Source organism: Cyprinus carpio, chromosome A8 (assembly GCF_018340385.1).
Source record: "Cyprinus carpio isolate SPL01 chromosome A8, ASM1834038v1, whole genome shotgun sequence".
NCBI lineage: Eukaryota > Metazoa > Chordata > Actinopteri > Cypriniformes > Cyprinidae > Cyprinus > Cyprinus carpio.
The window spans coordinates 374,338-394,195 of NC_056579.1; the positions used below are offsets into that span (position 1 = coordinate 374,338).

At 38.8% G+C, this 19,858-nt stretch overlaps 1 pseudogene; it reads left to right on the forward strand.

The window, feature by feature from the left end:
* The first annotated feature begins 4,864 nt into the window (after positions 1-4,864).
* LOC122145987 lies at positions 4,865-19,497 on the forward strand (annotated as a pseudogene).
* The last annotated feature ends 361 nt before the right edge of the window (positions 19,498-19,858 follow it).

Here is a 19,858-nt window from a genome sequence, read left to right on the forward strand (position 1 = left end):
AAGGCTGAGAACCCTGGAAGGGAATCCCCAGATAATGAGCTGGAGCTCTACAGGGTCCAAGTTACCATCAGGGTACTCTTCAGGGAGATGAGATGGCTCGTAACATTGCTTTGGATATGGAGCTCCGCGTGTCTCTGAATGGTCATCTAAAACAGTGAGAGAACACTAATCAGAAAAGACGACTGTAAGACGTGGCTCTTCCGGGAAGCACATACTAACCAAAAAAACTTATTTGGATGGATTCTTATTTAGAAGCAGTTACAGTGTTTAAAGAGAAAAAAAAAATTACCGGAACCGATTGATTTTTTTTTTTTGAGTGATTGAATTCTGCTAATAGTTCTTAAATGTTTATATTCTTCAATCGCAATGTAAAGACTAAGACAACATAGGAACATTTACTGGAAAATTTGTGAGATTTCAGAAAATGCGGTTTTAGTTGAGAGTTACTTCTGTTTAAGTTGAATGTGATGAAAAAGAAAACACTTTAGAGGACACACAAAATAATACAAACAACCAATAAAACAACATGTTTCTATTGTGCAATTTTCACTAATTGCACAAACTTAGTGTGAAACGGTGTTAGTCCTGAACCAAAAGATCTCTCAAGAAACTGATTTCTTTTTAATGGAATGTAATTTTAAAACAGGGACTCAAATCTAATGGGAAAGCCCTGTTTTTCCGCCACTAGAGGTAAAACACATAAACTCATGGTAGGTTAATTGTTGCCTTTTTATATTTGACTTTTTTCCTCCACAATTCTGATGGGACTTTTCTCAATTTCTCAATAATGAGGTTATAAAGTCCAATTCTGAGGGGAAAAAATACTATTTCTGCACAATTGGGCATATTTATATCTAAAAAAAATTTTGGCTTTCTCTCGCGCAATTCTATTTTTCCTCCACAAACACTTCGCGGATTTATATCTTGCAATATCTGAAGGCCTATACTCTTTTCTACTCCGAATTGTCTTAACCCACCCGATTCTATAGAGGGAAGAAGTTAGAATTACTATAGAAAAAGGTTGAGGTTTTTTCACGGTCTAATAAAAGTCTAAAATTCTAAAGAAAGAAGGATAAATACAAGTTGTTTCTAAAAAATGCATGTTTATATTGTCAAATAACGACTTTATTTCTCAGAACTGTGTTATTAATCAATGCAAACTCTGACTTGTATAAAACAAGAAAAATTGCAACTTCTGAGGGCAAAGAAAAATCCACAATTATGAGTTTATATCATGAAATTCTGAGAAAAAACATAAAAGTCAGACATTGTGAGGACAAACAAGGTGGCAATTAAACTTTTTATTTTTTTATTCAGTGGGGCCAGAAAACGGGCTTCCATTGTAAGAAACATTTTCAGGGACTTACGCAAAGCTCAGGTTGAAGTGGGTCTAAAATTCATTTGCATCCTCAAAAAGTGGAAACATTACAAATGGGTCCTGTTCACTATTAACCAAAAACAGATTTGGAATTGGCGAGTACATTTTATGTATAGAAATCTAGGAGGAATTCTTCATGTTATACAAAAACACAGATAATAAAGAACTGGGCCCATTTCCACCCAGGAACATGTTTTTCCATTCCACTGCACTACTTTTCCATTGTTTTTTCTATATAAAAAGTGCCGTACTCCAAGTTAACAAGTCGATCCACCTTTGTTATTATAAGCGGCTTTATAAAATACAAGATTGTGGTTCAAAAAGCAGGCTTTTCCAGTGTTCAACAGGTTTAATTCAGGCTTCTAAAAAAACGTCTCTGGGGGCCCTTGCATTTCTTTCCCCTCGTTCCACTTCGCCCATGCCTCGCCTTTTTTGCTTTGATCTGTGTGAAGCGGCCCCCAAATAACGGTTCTGAAATATGGCATTCAACAAAACTGTGAAGTGGGGACATCAGTTCTTACTGTTCCTTCATTTAGTCGAGATCGCCAAATCAAGGACTGAAGCAGAGCTTCGCGAAGAAAGGAACACTCGAGCACAGGCCAACCTCATTGTAATAGCAAGTACTGACACACCACATTTACAACACAGGAAAAACATTTTCCCCCCAAAATTTTGGAAAGTAAGTTGGGGCCCTTATGGAAAGCACACAGGTTGCCTTGATTTGATGTCATCTGAGCATCTGATTCATTTGGTTTTGACAGAGTCATGCCGCTTCGCCAGGAAGGGGGGAACGGTGTCCAAGCGCTCTTTACATGAACCTGGCTGGACCACGTTAAACAAAGATCTGCCGCCGATACTGCTGTCCGAGGAGAACCAATCGGGGTTTCTGACCTTATACTCATTGCACAGAAGAAGAGAATGGGGGGAGGAGTGTACGTGTTTACAATCAGTAATTGGCAGATGACCAGATTTGTTCGCTGTTGCAAAATCGACTTACAGTTATATTAAGATATTGAGCTGAAATAACCAAGCTACGAACAGTTTTACTTGTAGATATTTTTAAGTAACAAACACTTACCTCGAAAAAAGGAGCAGATGTAACAATGATGCCTGTGGAAAATAAAATTTGAATGGGGACAGTTCACCCAAGAAAATGAAAATGTTGTCATCATTATCAACTCCAAGTTGTTCCAAAACCTCAAAATAATAGCTCTTTTTCCATAACAGTTTGGAAAAAAACGACCATTTGGAGGGTGAGTAAATGAACATTGACAACATTTTTCATTTTTGGGTGAAGCTTCCCTTTAATGTACATTTTTGTCAAAACTAAACACTGCCCGGGGATTTTTAACAACGAATTTTTTAAACCCCTTTTATTGTTCTTAATCCAGAACATATGATGCGATTTTTCATGTTGCCAAGCCTGAAAGGAAATTCTTTGCTTCGCTACCGTTCAAAACGCGCTCTGACCTAGTGAGCTTATCTTCATCAAATCTTCAAACGCCGTCTGTCCACACAGTCTCTATTCAGGCTGCTGTTCTTAGACGCTCATTCCAAAAATAGATTAATACGAACATACCTGGAGTGGATTACTTCTGATAATTCTGGGAGGAGCGTGGGTTTTGCACGTGTCTTAGTGCACCATTGTTAAATGTTTAAAAAAACACGGCCACTGTTGTCGTAGGACAGAGCGAGACATTGTAAGATGCACTGCATTAAATAAATGGCCTTAATTTAACTATGTAATTGTGTTTTTCGTGGCCTTATTGTATCCTAGACTATATATGTATATGAAAAACAAATTGCAGTTTTGCCCCCCCAGTGCCAAAGTTGCAGCTATAAAACAACTGTGAGGGAAATGCTTAGGTCGACGGTAATCTGTGGAACTGCGGGGACTGCTAACTAATGGCAACAAAATGCACGATGTCTGCCTCTTTTATTTAGAGTATAAGGTCAGTGTGCACTTTTTTTTTTTTACTTTTAATCTTTTATATACCTGATTCTTGAATAGTTTGAGAGTGTGAAGCTCCAAAGTTGAGCAGCAGGAAACTAAAAGCAGAAACAAGTGTGTAGCAGTCGTTTTACAATCAGGAACGGGTTTGAGTAAAGCTTTATAGACTTTAAAGAAATTGTTTTAAGACCAAGTATTAAGGAATCCAATTGAAGGGAACACAATATGTCAAAATGTTCTCTTAATGTAAATGTCTAGGGCGTTCTTCATCAGTATTTGCTGGTCTTGTTTTCCCAGTGCAAATCAATTTTTCAAATACATTTACATGAAAATGCAAAATGACTTTAAGACGTCTGTTTTTCTGAGAAACTGAAGAGAGTTTATGATTTAAAACAAGAACAACATCTGACCAAAATTCAACTTAATTAAAGGGGAAAACAGGTTAAAGTACTAACTGACAGAGATTTGTACTTGTTTTAAGCTTAAAACTCCACTTTATTTTCGTTATTTGAAAACAATTTTACATTTTGTTGGAAAGTTTATCTTGACTTTAAATGTTACTTTGTATATTGGAAAAACAAAGAAAACTTGAGAAATGACTATTCATTGCTTTGCAACATTTTAATGACTTTCTGCACATGATTAAAATTAACTTTTTAGACCCTAGAACAATTCCTGTTAACATAAAACAAAAAATAACGATGCTTGTTGTAAACTTATTGATGGATTCATTTGCAACACAATCAGTGCTTCACTCAAAACATTAGTTACACAAGTTGATCTAAGATGTGTTTCATGGTGTTGAGAGGCGAGTTTTCTCCAGCACCACGGCAATTCAGTTCCCAGTAGTGCACTCGTGTGTGATTAAGTACCCTCCCATCCACTTGAGTTTAGGACTTCATCACCGTTTTCTGTCAGAAATTCCTTTGTGGAGAATGCTTCATGGGTCAGTTCATCCACCTTAGCAGAGAATCAAGACCGCACGGAGCGGATCCGCGATGACAGCGGGGATGACTGGGAATGGGAGTCGCTGTGGGGGGAATTCTGATCATCGACCTGGACGCGGAGTTGGAGAAGGATCGACAGAGATATGGAGATGAATCCGCGTTTTGAGCGTTAAAAAAGCGCGGTGGAAGGTCGCGAAGAGCTCGAATACAATGTGCTCGAGCGCAGGCGCCGCGTTCGACGGCCCTGACGCGAGCCCCCGCCGCCAGCGAGCAGCCGGTTCCTCTGCAAAGATCCCAAGAAATTCAAGCTGAAACGCAGGAATTCCACCACGGATACGGATCGATTCCGTCGCTTGGAGATTGTGGAGTGGCATTCCTAAAGTATGCGTCGTCGGTAAACGGCGCGAGGCTCAAGGACGCGGCGGTGTGAGATGAATTCGGGCGCAGCACCGGCAGCGCCGGTGGGACAGCAGCGACGAACCGGCGCCGCTCGTCAGAACCAAAGACGGCAAAAAGGGCAAAACCCAGAGCAAAGGAGTTGAAAAAGAGAAAGACTCGGCTAAGGACGCGGAAAGAGAAGCCGAAACGATGAATTTCGGCCCGCTGTCAGAGAACGGAAGCGCCTTGGGAGGGAACGGAGAATCTCATCGGCAGGGGCGGAATGGACGCGGCTTTGTTGACCACGGACTGACGACACAAGCACTGAGGAGCTACAGCCTGAAGGACGTAAGCTCACATCTGTCCTTCAGAAACCTTCATGGTCGATTCACCAAGTTGATAATGCGCGTGTAATGCGTCCGATTGACCCGTGTGCGATCATGATACGAATCCCGTCAATGCCGTCAGACTGCTAGTGTGCAACTATCACGATCCGTTTATGGACGTGGAGAAACGTGCTTGAGGCTGTAGGTTGCGCTGATGGGCGGATCAGTGTTCTGTGTGTCTTGAGAATGGTGTATTGTAACCAAAAGGTGCTTCTGTGTCCGTGTCTGATTGCTTCTTTGTGAGCTAGGGCTAGGTGAATCTCTTTCCAGCCGCGAGATTTGTCAAAAACCAAAACAGCACCAAACACCTTCCGTGCAATGAAGTCATTTTGATTGGCTTGGTTTGCAATAGCAATATAAATGGTTTCTTTTGTTTGTCAGCCATTTCCTGTTGTTAACGCAGCCCCATTGAAATTTTCTTCACGTCTGTTGCCAATGGAAAACCCAAGCATCATACTTCCCTCTGTTTGTTTTGATAAAGACATACGGCTTGTTTTGAAGCCAAGATGCTTTTCGTGTTTTATTTACAGTTTTAAACATAGAGATAAGCTCCACCTCCTCCAGTCTTGGCCATTCTTTACTATTGTCCCTGTACCTTTATCTAGTATTCATCGTCTGTTTGATTACGTCTTTAATTGATTTGTCCGTACATTTCTGCCATATGTACATTAACTGACGGCCAACACTGATAAGCTACTACTAAATATTGTAGGAAACTTAATTTTCTGTAAAGTTGCTTTTGCAACAATTTGTATCTTAAAAAAAGCACTATACAAAATAAACTTGAAATTGAATTGAATGTCTGTTTTCATTTTGCCTTGATTCCAGGAAACCGCTCAGAAAGACACCATTCACAGGGCTATTACTGACATACACGACCTTACTGCTGTAAAGGTTTTGTGTGTTCTCCTTGTATGAGGGAGGATTAAGTGATCACTTTGTTTGTTGATTTTGAAAAATACAGACAGTGTCAAATATTTTGATAAAAAATTGATCAAAAAGAAACTCGCATGCAACTGTATTATACTTCAGCTGGCACTATGTTTGTGCTCTCTCTCGCTCTCTCTCTTCAGTTGAGTGTTAAGACGCGGTCGGTTGGAACTAACACACAGGAAGCTGAGGAAAGCCCTTGAGTCCAGCTACATGGAGCCAGTCAACCAGGAACGAGTGTCAATCTAGAGGGTATTGGGTGGCCATGAAACGGAGGAAGGTGAGAGCATGTTATTCTGTGCAATGTTCCACATAGAGAAAACAATACAACAATATACTGTTGTGGAAATTGTCTGCTTGCATTGTGTTTCCAGTTAGTATCTCGCATCACCTCTTTCTTCTTCATCACCATTATGAATGACTGTATTCAAATTGTTTACACTGGAATCAGTGTGATGAGGTTGAATGGCGAGTTTTTGTCATTAGCTCCACAGGACCCTGCGGTTTTCAAAGCTGTGAGACGGAAGCTTTTGAACGAAGAGGAGACCACTGGTTGCATATTGATTAAGCTAATTAAAATGACAGACCACCATCTTAACTTCCATCACTGAGATCAAGCACAGACATGAATCCATTCGAAAATGTTTTTTAATATCTCTTTTGGAATACATTTTTGGTTGCTTTTTACTTTTCAATATTTTTTTTAGAGGGACTCCTTACGGTTACTTCTCTTTGATTTCAGGGGTTCTTAGTTGTGAATGTCACTTGGAGGAAAAGGACCCTATGTGGCACTCTCTTGGACTGTAACCAAGCATGACTGGGCTCCACCACGGTGAAAACACCTTCCTTTCTTATTGAATGCTTGATTTGTAAATGTATATAATACATTTAACTTAGATTCAAGATGTATTTTAGGTCTAGATTCAAACCCGTTTTTGATTTTAGATCCGTTCATTTAAAGAAAGTTGATTTATTTTACATGCACCTTATAACTCCCTGCTGTTCTTAAACTAGGTTTTGTGAATCACCAAGTGAGTGATTTCTGCAATTGCCCTTATGCACGTGGGACTTGGTAAACGGCTGCGACTGGCCATACCAGATCAACCCACTGCAGACCATATTCTTTCCAAGATAGCGGGGCTAACTCCCTAAGGAGGCGGAAGCGGTGTGGGAATCGGCACAACGGAACGACGAGGGAGTCTGAACCTCATGATGGCTGTAGGACACCTGGATACTACACTGTGGAGGACCTCAAATCCATTCACTTATATGTGGAAAAACGAAAAGGCAAAGCCCCAGCCCGATCTAGATTTGAGCTTGGTCTCTGAGGACATTAGGAAATGGGAATGGGGGAAACGGATACGCGCCAAATCCAGGAGCGCTCCTTCCACACCTCCGGGTAAATCCGACCCTGGGTGTTCTTGCTCAAGTTTGTGCTTCCCCATGCTAAATAGACTGTCCGCATCCGAACTGCAACAAGAAGTCCAACACCTGTCAACGGGCTCTCGTTACACCAGTCACATTCCTCACCTGAAACCAGTGACAAGTAAGCAAGGAACTTGAGGTGGAGAGCGAGGGACAGGTTTTAGCTATTTTGATGAAGCACGCTCGGCTCGGTACCTTTTGATTTCTTCTGAAAAAAAAAACAGAACAAAAACCATCACCAAGAAGCCCAGAAGCATGTATAAACTCAATGCCGGTCGGTTCTCCAAAGAGCAGTAAAGCATTACATCACCAATGATAGCAGTCCCATAGCCAATGCAAAAGTACGCCCGAATGTTGCAAATAAACGAAAGATCCATAGATGCTTGAGTAACCTCCCACTCATTTTCCCACGTGTCCTGTTGTCCTTGAGACCTGCCTCAAAATGACGGATCGTAGTACCTCTGTTGAGATGCTAAGCTTGAAGCAGAGGGTGCTATTGATTAAGAGGGACATCTGTGGCAAAGTTAAGACCGCCAAGGGTTCACTGATAGATGCTAGCTAAGCTCCGTCTCGAACCAACAGACTCATCCCCGCTGCCCTGCTCCTCCAAAGCTGTACGCTCATTCCACCCGCTGCATTTTTCCACTAAAATCACAGCAAGTTTCCTTCTCTCCTGCCTCCTCCAACTGTTGCCCCTCACAAAAGCCAAGAACCTCTCACTGAAACCCATCAAGCCCAACGATGGCATTATTTGCCCAAGTAACATGGGCCAGACACCACTGCAGTCCTGAGCAAAGACCGTAAGAGAAAGGAAAAGCATCGATTAAAGGATCCGGAATTGTAAAGGCCCCCGGAGTCCCGACAAGTGACCCGATTTAACAACAAAAGCGGATGATACAAAGCCTCACTTGGAAAAGCTTTTCCTGTGAGCCTTTTAAAAAGAGCACTTGAGCAAGCAAGATGGTTGTACATGGTCCAAGTGCAACGCGCAAAGAAAGCCGCCTGGCAAGTAAAATCTCAGAGCAGAGGCTGACAAGGTGTACACCTTCTCAGACAATGCCACCTAGTCTTCCATTGGGAGCTCTGCAAGAAAATAGACTGCGTCCCTCTTACACACGGAGATGGAGCGAAGTACTAACCAACAGCCCTGCCTACTCCCGACATATCCGATGCAGCTGAGGACGGTGGATCAAACTCAAGATCCAGAAGGAACTCGACACAAGATCCCACACTCAAACAGCCACATCATCAGAAAATTCACTTCAATGAGTACCGCTCCCACGGTGACCCCCTGGAAAAGAGGTTCCAGTCCACATCTCACGGCCATGGTTATGAATCCCATTGTATCCCAGGTTTCCATGCATTCTGGGCCAGCCAGTTCCATCTTCGTTTCCATAAGGGGGCCTCAGCCCTATGGTCGGAACGAAAGGATTGATTTGAGAGATTTAAATGCTGGATATAAAAAGCTCAGAATCCTCTAGCCACTCAAGTTCCGCATCACAGCTTCAGTACGCTGAAACGCACCCCCATCGCTGGCTCAGTCTTTGTACTAATGGACAGTACCGCCGGGGTGTTTCCATGGACCAGAAGGTTCTACTGATGCCCATCACCCACAGACGCTGTCATGTGAGGCATGCTGTGCTGGAAATACAGTATCGCAAGAGTAAGGTCCAAGTTAGCCGAGATCCTGAGCAAAAGGAACGAACAAGAGGATGAGCAAAAACAGTTTTTTATAAGCTCTCCTCATTCGATTCATAAAGGGGCAACCTCTGTTAACGATTAACTGTTGCACAAACCTGGCTTCATCTATGTGATTTGGACAAGCAGCTGTCCTGTTTCAGCAGCAACAGGGGGAAAGCGTCCACATCTCTCCATGTCAAAAAAAGAACAGGGGTCCTCAAGGAAACTGTAAGACCTCAGTTTTGGAGAGTTCAAACTCACAATCAAATGTGGACACAAATGTACCATTTCTAAAGGTAAGTTACTGATGTTTCATTATCATTTACCTGAGGAAATGTTCTTTTAAAGACAATAACAGACTTCTTTCTAGAGATGCCCTGGTTTTGCTGGACTAACAATCCCAAATCATGCCTGTTTTGAGTGCTGTTGTTTTTTTTTTTTAATACGATCCTTAATCATCAAATGATCAAATTGCCAGGATTTCCTTTGATGATTGAGATCATATGATTCTAAGACGTTTCCATCGCTTTTTGAAATTTTCCATGACAAAGAACTCATTAAACACTATTGTTTCGCATGGCTACTGGTTTCATAACAAGGGCTTCCCTGTAAGGTGTGTGATTTCATTGGTTGTCAGACCCAGAAACTGTTTGACAGTAGATGTTCCTCTGGGTTTAGGCCCTCAGAATCTCAGTCAGTCCTGGAGCAACTCTTATCAGTCCAAATATGTGAAGCAGCAAAACTCACGCAGGTCAACAAGATCTCTGAGGAATGAGTCTGAAGTCCGAGACACAGGGAATGAGACTGGCCATGCCTCTCGAGCCCGAGTCCAGGCTTGAAGGCCGAACTCCAGAGCGTCAAGTGTGAGATGGCTGCCGAGGTCAGTAGCGAGGAAAGTACCAGACGGAGGGGTGACGAGGTAGCGGGTGAGCTGTCTGACGACGTCGCAGAACACAAGAGGGGCCACGTCATCCCCCCAGCAGTCCTTCATCCAGTTTCAGCACCTCCTACCCCTATTTACAATCTGTGTGAGACGAGCAGCAATGCTTACCGAGTGATTTCTTCCAGCTTTGGTGCATACTTACCCAGGTATCTTCTTCTGTACCATTCCTAAATATGACCCCAAACTTTTCATGTAGTGGAGTTTGTACTACAAACTACTTGTAAGTGTAAGTCGTATTTTTTCCATTCTACGTTTCCATTCCCTCTGTATGGAAACAACGGCAGGGAGAAGGATTCAGAGGGGGGAGAGTAAAGCAGCAAACCAGTGACAGATTCGACAGCATTAGAGCTTCTGGTCGCATCCTTCGTTCCTGCCATATCACGGCAAATCTCCTGTTGTAATGTATCTCAACTTTCAAAATTCAAGTAAAAGACAAACTGTGAACCATGTTTTTAGAAAGGCATATTGTCTACACGCATAGGAAAATATGGGCCCTAAATGTGATCACCAAATCCCAAACAGCGCATTCTGCTAAATATCTGCAAATATAGTTTCTTCAGGAACATCCAAACCCACACCAATAACCTGTAAAGAACATAAAATGAATTGCTGGCAAATAGACTCATGAGAACATGTTAAAACTGCGATGCATGTGAAGTACTTAAAAAGATTAATTACGACTGGTTGGTTAAATTTGATGGATTCATGTAGGCGCTTTACATGTTTAAATAATGGTGCCCGGTGTTGTCCAAAAGAAGACAAATTGGACAGCACAAAGCATTCCTTTACAATGTTTATGTACAGTATCTAAGGGCCTTTGGCCAGTCTAACCAAATAAAAAAATATGACCAATAGACACAATATTGTCTTCAAAGTTGTCTTTCACAGATGTTTTACACATTTGGTAAATGTTTTTACTCCATTCAGCCTGGAGAAAGAGGTTCTCCGAGAGCGAAGAACGTGAGACTGAACGGAAGAAGAGAATCCATTATTCCCTTCAGCCACCTTCAGCGCTCATCTCTCACTCACCTGGGCGATGAGCTACACGCTGGTTGTCCGGCCAAATGACCCCTTTCAAGGTGAAAAAGGTTCAAAAACAACTGAACTAATACTATAATACTGAACTCCTGTATTAAAGAGCTCATATCAAACTGATCTTGTAAAAACAATATTTGTTATACTATTAAAACATACTGTAATATTCAGACCCTCAGGAGTTTCCTCCTTCCATTCCACATCTAGTGAAACTAATCTGCAAAACTGTCCTCATTCCAAACTTTCTGTAACTTTCGAACACATGTGATGTAAAAAGGACATAAGGCAGCCAAGTGCTTATTGCCAATGTCCACATTAAAAACTTAGAGGACATCTACATGGAATCAGTTCTTATATCAAATGCACACTGCACAACTAAAGCTTTTTGACTCACAAAAACACAACACCCTCTGTCCATACTGTCCAACTCACCAATTGCTTGTGTGTGTGAAAATATTAATTTTCAGAAAAGAACTTCAGTCCTGTAGTGTGTTGGCTTGGCTTTAAAGACACAGCAATGCAAAAATTTAGCATAAAAAATTACCCATTTATTCCTAAGTGCAATAGCAGAGTGGAACTGGTCATGAAAAACTAGGACTAAATAAATAGATCTCAAGGGAAAATACAAATGTGAAGAATGCGCTATGGTAAGAAATGTAATTGAATTGTATATATTTCTGTGATCTATGCCTCCTTAAGGTGTTGGAGTTCTGCAGCACTTGGTTTGTCAAACACAAGTGAAGACGCCACAGACCCTTCTCCAGTTGTGAAAAAACAAATGCAATTACCAATGCAATAACAATACAAATCCACTTGTAGCTCAAAGATTAGATCATGGCACTAGGTCCAGGGGTTTGATTCCCGAATGCATCAGGTGTTGCCAGTCTGCGGTTTTAGCCACGGATTTGGTCTACTTTTAACAACTGTGCCTATGGTTAGTTTTAAAGTGCGTGTCTTTTTTTAATGCTCTTGATGGAGAGGGAATAAAGGCAGAAAAAAAAGGTGGATGGGCTGGTTTTTTGTTTTCGCAGACCTGGGCAACCCTCAAGGAATGCAAATGTACACACTTGAACGCATTGCAAGTCGCTTTGGATAAAGGCATCTAACAAATGCTTAACTGAATCGATTGATTGAATTAAAGCAGTTGAACATTATTTACAGTTACAGTTTAGAGCTATGTGGTCTTTAATAATGTTCTCAAAGCATTATTTACACATCATTCATGGAATGTTTTTCCTCAAACATTTTTAGTTGGATGCTTTCGTCTAACATTTTCTAAATACTACTACTTGTTTGCAGAATGATTATTTGAAATTGTCCCTATAACGTGTTAATTGTATAATTGGGCTTTTAGTGAAGAAGCAACGTTCACAGCCCATTCATAGATAATGTTATTCATAACTCACTGGAACACTAGCAAATCTTCGTAGACATATTCTTATTAGCCGGGTTGGTTCTTACTGTCTGTTTAATCTGCAGAAAACTTGTGGAGAAGATGTGAGATGTTTCCCGGGGACTCCACGGCAAGACTCACGGGTGCAAGGTTTCAACAGGCTCGAATTCCGCGGTGTTACTCATCGCCTCACATAGAGGAAGCCCAGTGAGCTAATTTCATGTTCTAATCAAATGAATGTGTACTAAGAGAGGCTGCCGTCTGGAAGTAGACATGTGGGCTTTACACTGAAATGACAGTTTCCTCTGGTCATTTGGATTTTGCCTGTAATGGCTTCTACATCTAGCTTGTTTGTATGCACTGTAATTGTCTTGTAACCATACCATTGGAAGGTATTTGCTATTCATCACCTCTGTGTGGTAAAGGCCAGTTTTTGCAATAGATTCTAAGTGACTGTAGGTGGCCCTCTGCATTGACTTATTAACATGAAATATAATCCTGTTATTGGAACAGCCCACCATTAATCTATTGTATAGGTATAAAGTGGATGTTATCCGTTCGAGCAGTTCATCTCAGTGCCAGAACAGTATTTATCCGTGATGTACATAGTGTACATATTTGAACGAAGCTCAACAGCGACTATAACTAGCTTAAAGTACCTTTGTATTGATTCAGTGTGAATGTAAATGGTTGTCTACAACACCTCACCTAAACCCGGCAGACGTACTCCTTGGCTGTTATCTTCAATAGTAATGCGCCATACACAAAATACATGTTTACACTGGTGGTTTGCCTGGACAGAGAAAGTCAATGGGTTTGTATGGTTGGTTGAGTCTGCCGTCATTAGTTTTTTCTTGATGTCCGTCTGCCTGTATCATCAAACTGCAGTCTTTGCTTTTTATACTGTCTCTGTGCCTTAACAATTGTTTGTGCAATCCAATAAAAAGTCAAGGTTGTTTCTACATGCTGATTGGTGTTTTGGGGTAATGGTATAAACCATTTTGATATGATATGACTGAACATTATAGTTTGTGAGAGGTGCTTAAGCAATTGTTTTTATACACGCTTAAGTTTAATGCATTTGTTGGCATTTCAAAAAGTGCATTAACAAATATGTTTTTTATACTTTCTGTTATTGTATAGTTCCACAACTGACATTTATAAGCATTTAAATTTACATTGAATAATGATCTGTTAATCTTAAGGTAATGTTTTCATATAAGTATATTAGTAAACACATTAAGTTATGTGAATGTATATTATCTAATGATCTGTTGAAGCATTACATTTTGTTAATGATTTATTAATTGATATCCGTCTCTGTAACAAATGTTCTTCCTAGTAATAACTTTGATAATAGAACATTCGTTCACTTATTATCAGATAATAATTATTTAACTACAATGTGTTAATAATGTTCTACCAAAACATTTCGTTCGTCTAACATTTTTTTGAATGTTTCTACTTGTTTGTAACGTTCAGTTATAGAACATTCGCAAAGTAACGTTCCCATAACATCTGGAAATGATACAATGGACTGTTCCTTTAACGTTCGCATAACCAAAAACATCTTTAAAACGTAAAAATGAACGTTTTGTTTGTTCGGAAAGCGTTCAAAAATAACGTCAGACATTTTTGATTTCAGTTTTTAAATCACGATAAATTAATAGTGATCTTCTTGAACAGCATCTTTCTGTTGTTGTTCTACTGTTGAAACAGAAAATCTGTTACTTTACAAATAAATGAGTGAATGTGTGGCACTGAATGATTTACAGATATCAATAAGACACGCTGTTTACCATATTTGCTAGAATATATTTCAGAGAATACCGTGACATTTATCACGATAAACGTGCACAAAACTGTTTAGCGGTAAAGATTTTCTGTTAGCGGTCACTTTGTCGGCCGTTACGGGTTACCATAGTAACGATTATTTAAGCGATTCAAACCACTAAATATGACAAAATACAAACAGTTAAGCCAAAGTATATATAATTTGTATATATAATATATCATTAAAACATTCGGTGACTTACCTCATCTAATTTATGTTCCATAAAACGGATTTGTTTATTTATGAGAAACGTGTTAACGCGGCACAATCCTGTCTGCAGAGGGCGCGCGACTCACTCACATCACTCACGTCACCACAAACCGCCGCTGTTTCCGGCGGAAGCGGGCACAGCCTGACAGTTACAGTCGTTGTTCAACACAACAGACGCGCTAAGACTAACAACAGATCAAACTCGTCCCGAGATCATCACGTTTCTGGGAGTGTGTCTGAAAACATGGCTGTCAAAACCAGAGCAGCTGCTGATTGTTGTTTCTGTTCTAGAAGGTACCAGAGAGACGTGTTTTGTTTATTGATTCCTGCAGTTAAATCAAAGCAATGCAGTATTAGACTGATAACTGATGATTGTGTTCTCTCACATGGGATTTCCGAGGCTTGACACGCTTATTAATGATATTTAAATATGCATTTTGTTAAAAATATAAGTCGCTGCGGTAAGAGTTCCGAAAAGTAACGTTACCATGGTAATACATCATTTTTTACGCTGAAGTATTCCTCTACGTGCCTACCCGGTATGTGCTTGTAATAATAGTTTTTCTTTTGCGGCATTCACAGATGAAGCATTTAAACGTTATGTGAAATGAGGACATCTTTGTCCCACATTATAAATGTCTTGTACTGTCCACTTGTGATCCCTTTAATCGGACTGCTGATTCGTAAAGGCTGTTAAATTTCTTTGTTTTAATCCTAACTCCTACTTTCACACTTTTTGAATGGAAGTAGTAATCACAGTTTCCACTGAAATATTAAGGTTTTCAAACATTGATAATAATCAAAATGTTTTCTGACAGTAAATCATCCAATTAGAATGATTTCTGACGATCATGTGAACACTGAAGAACTGGAGTAATGATGTTTGAAAATAAAGATGCGCATCACAGAAATTAAAATTACATATTAACAGAGATTCACATAGGCAAACAGCTGTTTTACATGATAAAACGATTTCACATTTTTACTGTATTTTTGTTCATACACACAGCATTAGTGAGCAGGAGAGACTTCTTTCAAACACATTACTAATCCTCCCGATCCTCAACTGTTCTCCTTCATCAGGCCGTCATTTCTAGGATTCCGCGGCACACACTGGTCGTCGAGGCCGCGTTGACGGAGAGACTTTGTCCACAGACCCCGTCGAACACGAGAACAGCCGCAGTTCTGCACTGAACTGGCCGGGGCTGACCGCAGGACGCTGCATCAGCACCGAGTTCTGCTCGTGTGACTCCAGCTGCCACGTGATGATCCTGCGTCAGCGCCTCACTCTCTGCTCCTCCCACAGCGCCAGAGGACCCCCATCAACTGCAGGTGTTCGCCCCGTCGCTCCGGCACGTCCTGCGCGAGGAGTGTGTGGGATATATCGTCCTCGATCTCAGATCACTGCAAGAGATCAAGCAGCAGACCGTCGCTCTCTTTTATGAAGTCTCTCCTGCCAACAAAGCTGCATTTATTTGATCTAAAACAGAACATGTACAAATATAAATTAAAACAGCTGTTTTCTATGTGTATTTGTTTACACTGTAATTTATTTCTGTGATGCGCGCTGTATTTTTCAGCATCATTTACTCCCTCTTCAGTGTCACATGACTCGTCCAAAATCATTCTATATGCTGATTTGCTGCTCAGAAACATTCTGATTATTATCAATGTGAAAACTTAATATTTCATGGAAACGGGTGATGCATTTATTTTTCAGGATTCACAATGATAGAAAATTCAAAAGAACAGCATTTTATTTTTTGATGGAAAGAAATAGAAATCTTTTGTAACCATTATTTTTAAATGGTTTTACTGTTTACTTGTTCCTCCAATGTATTGAGTGTTGTACTTGCTGAATGAAAAGTATATATTTTTTAATTTTTTTATTTTTTTTCTTATTCCAAACTTTGTAAATGGTGGTTTGGTATTGTGGTTGTATCAACAGTTTCCCCACATTATTAATTTCAGAAATTACATGAAAATTAAATGAAGATCATTGTGGACATCTGAAGACTGGGAGTTTTTATTTTATAAATCGATGTTGTGTTTAATGTTGTTGATGCTTGCTGGAGAAACACATATCCAGCCTGCAGCTGCACTTATCACACAGAGAAAATTAAATTTAAAAGTTAGTTTAATATATATTCACCATAAGAAAACTGGCTTTAGTTTTACTTATAATAATATTTCACGGTTTTTTTAGTGATTTTTTGATCAAACAATGGTATCACGCAGAAAAGAAGACTTTCTTTCAAAAACATTTTAAAAATCGTACTTATTACAAACGTGTGCTGTCTAAGATCGTTGGAATCAAGGTTTTGTGTCGTCTAATTAGCCGACTTGATTTTTTGAAAGCTTTTGGCTTTTCTGAAAGTCTTCTGTTGTGTTCTTCAGGCTCCTAAATGGCATCCCTTTACCTCATTAGCAAGTACGACTGACGAAATGAAGCCCTGCCTCTTTTTCTGATCCAGAATGAATCTTAGAGAACTGAACACCAAACCCATCCAGCTGAGCAAGTTCAATGGCAAAAGAAAGCTCCAACGAGGCCAGGTACCTGACCGCTCACGTCTGATCTTCGTTCCTTCTTATTGTGTTTGTGCCGTGTTTACTTCCATATTTTTCCTATTTTTTTCCTCCTCGTTCATCTGCCTTCTGTGTGTATCGGGCTTCAAAGCTTCTTTACACAAAGTCCTAGTGCTTTTTCCAACACTGTGTGTCAGCAGGTCAGTGCTGTGTTCAGTTCTGGTGTTCAGGCATCATTTATTTAAAATTCAACATGGAAATCTTGTTACTTGATTTTGACTGAGGTTTACTTGATGCTGGTATTTTATGTGTGGAAGGATTCATCGCGGTTTGTTTATCTCAAATAACAAAAAGTTTCTAAACTGATTGTTTTGTAAATTTTTCACTAAAAATAATAATAAACTTTATCCATCTAAACCGACTTAAACTATAAATAATTAAAAACATGTTTGTGTTAGAGTGAAATAAAACTATAAATATTAAATAAAAAATAAAAAAATTACTTGCAAATTACTTTTTTTTGTTAAATTACTAACCATGGTTTTATTTTTTGCGAGATTATTGTACATGTAATGGCAATGTTGTGCTTCTGAGGTGTCCTGCGATACTGTCTAACAATTTATTAATTTTTTTTTAAATGTTTTTTTTATCCTGAATTAATGTTTTTTTTTTAATTGATGCTGTAATCATATTTTGCTTGGTTAAAAAGTTGAAAATCTCTGGTAAAAAATTATATTGAAAAAAAAAAAAAAAATAAAAAATGCTAACTGGAAATAAATTAAAAACAAAAACAAGAAATCAGAGTCTGGACTAGGGACTTAGACTTAAAACTGAAACTAAATTAGTAATATATTTATTTTACAAAATAAATAAATAAATACATAAAATGACAAAATAACAAACAGAAAACTGACTAAAAAATGTGATCTAAATATTTGTTATGGCTTATAAGGAAAAGCTAATTCAAAAGGACACAATGAAATAGAAAAACAGTATATTTTTAGTAAAGTAGAAAATAGTAATAATTTTTTAACATAATAGGATAAATTACAATAAAAATGACAAAATAAAAAACCAAAGAAAACTTTACTACAAAATTATAGTCTAAATATTTTCTTATTATAATAAAAGCTATTCATTCAAAAAATAGATAAAAAGATAAGAACACAGTACATATTTTTGGTAAATATGAAAATAGTAAATAGGTGGTGGTTAGTACACACAAAAATAGAAAATAAAAATGACAAAATAAAAAAAAGAAAACTACTAAATATTTAATCTAAATATTTTTCCTAGAATAAAAGCTAATTTAAAAAAATCTAAATAGATGAAAACTCAGTTGACAGTATAATATTTTCGGTAAAATATAAAAATAGTACTATTTTATCTAGACAAAATAAAATAAATGTACACAAAATAACAACAGAAGGAAACACTACTAACACTGAGTATGGATAGTCTCAATATTTCTTATTGTATTTATAATAAAGGCTATTAAGAAAATATAAATCAAAACAGTAATATTTTTTGGTAAATAGAAAATTAATAATACTTTTTTACCAAAGATAAATAAATAAAAATGACAAAAATAAGAAAAAATACTAATACATGTATCTAAATATTTCTTCTTTAGAGAAACAAAGAGCTAATTTAAAAAAATCATAAATAAACACCGAAATATTTTTGGTAAATCGAAAATAGTGATTAATTTTTTTACAATAAAAATAAATAATAAATAAAAGAAAAAAAATAAACAAAAAAAAAACCAAAATAAAAACTTATATATTCTTAAAACAAAAAAGCTATTCAAAAAAAAAAACAAAAATAAAACCATTAAAATAATACTAAAAAGCAACCCTGAGGCAGTTGGTTTTGTTAAGTTAAAAATATTTGATATCTATGCAAATCTTTTTTTTAGGCTGTGTTTTAACCCTAAAGTCGGAGGGGGTTTTGGGACTCACGTTGATTTTGTTAATGAGAAATGTGAACCTAGGCTCCCGGCGCTGGCCCCTGAGAAAAATCAGGCCGGTTCTGAACGGAAGGGAAAAAGGTTTTCCCCCCAGATCGGGGCCTGAAGATGTCTGCGGGGACATGTTTGTGCTGTTTGGTGACGGGTTAGCGCTTGCTACTAAACTTTGGGGCAGGGGGAAAAGAGCTGCCGCCGCCAGATCCCGGTTCCCGTACCTGGCATACGGTTTTTGGGGTGTTTTTAATAATGACTTAAACGACACGCCTCCCTGATCTTCAGTTTTATTTTCCAGCCTACCAAGCTTTTCCAGCGAGGGGCTTTAGAGTTCTTTTTCTTCTATTACACTCTGTTGGGGAACGACGCCACCAGCGAACCTTCCAGAACCCCTCCCTCAGTCCAACTTTGAGCCGGAGCTGAAGGCCCCGTCCAAGATCCGCAGAGCAGTGAGCGCCTCGGGCGGCTCTTCCTCAGCCAGCAGCCCTGCCTCCAGGTCCGGAGACCACACCACATGATGTGGACAGATTTTAATTAATCTAATTAATCACACATAAAAAAAAAAGATCATTTAAAGTCATCGTTGTGTTAAATGAGAAAAGCATTGAATAGACATTGCAAAAAAGAGTAGCTTTAGAAAGAAATATTTAGATTCTAATGTTTTTTTTTTAATTCATAGTGAAATGATTTTAAAATGGAGGATATTTTAATATGAAAGTAAAAGTGGCAGTAGGTGGTACAGTCATTAATGAGTGAGTCATTGAACTGCTCATTCAGCTGATTCATTCAGAAACAAAGCAAGTGACTGCATTATTGACACCTATTTTACTGTAAAGTTGCTTAGACACAATCTGTTTCGTTAAAAGTTTATATAGATAA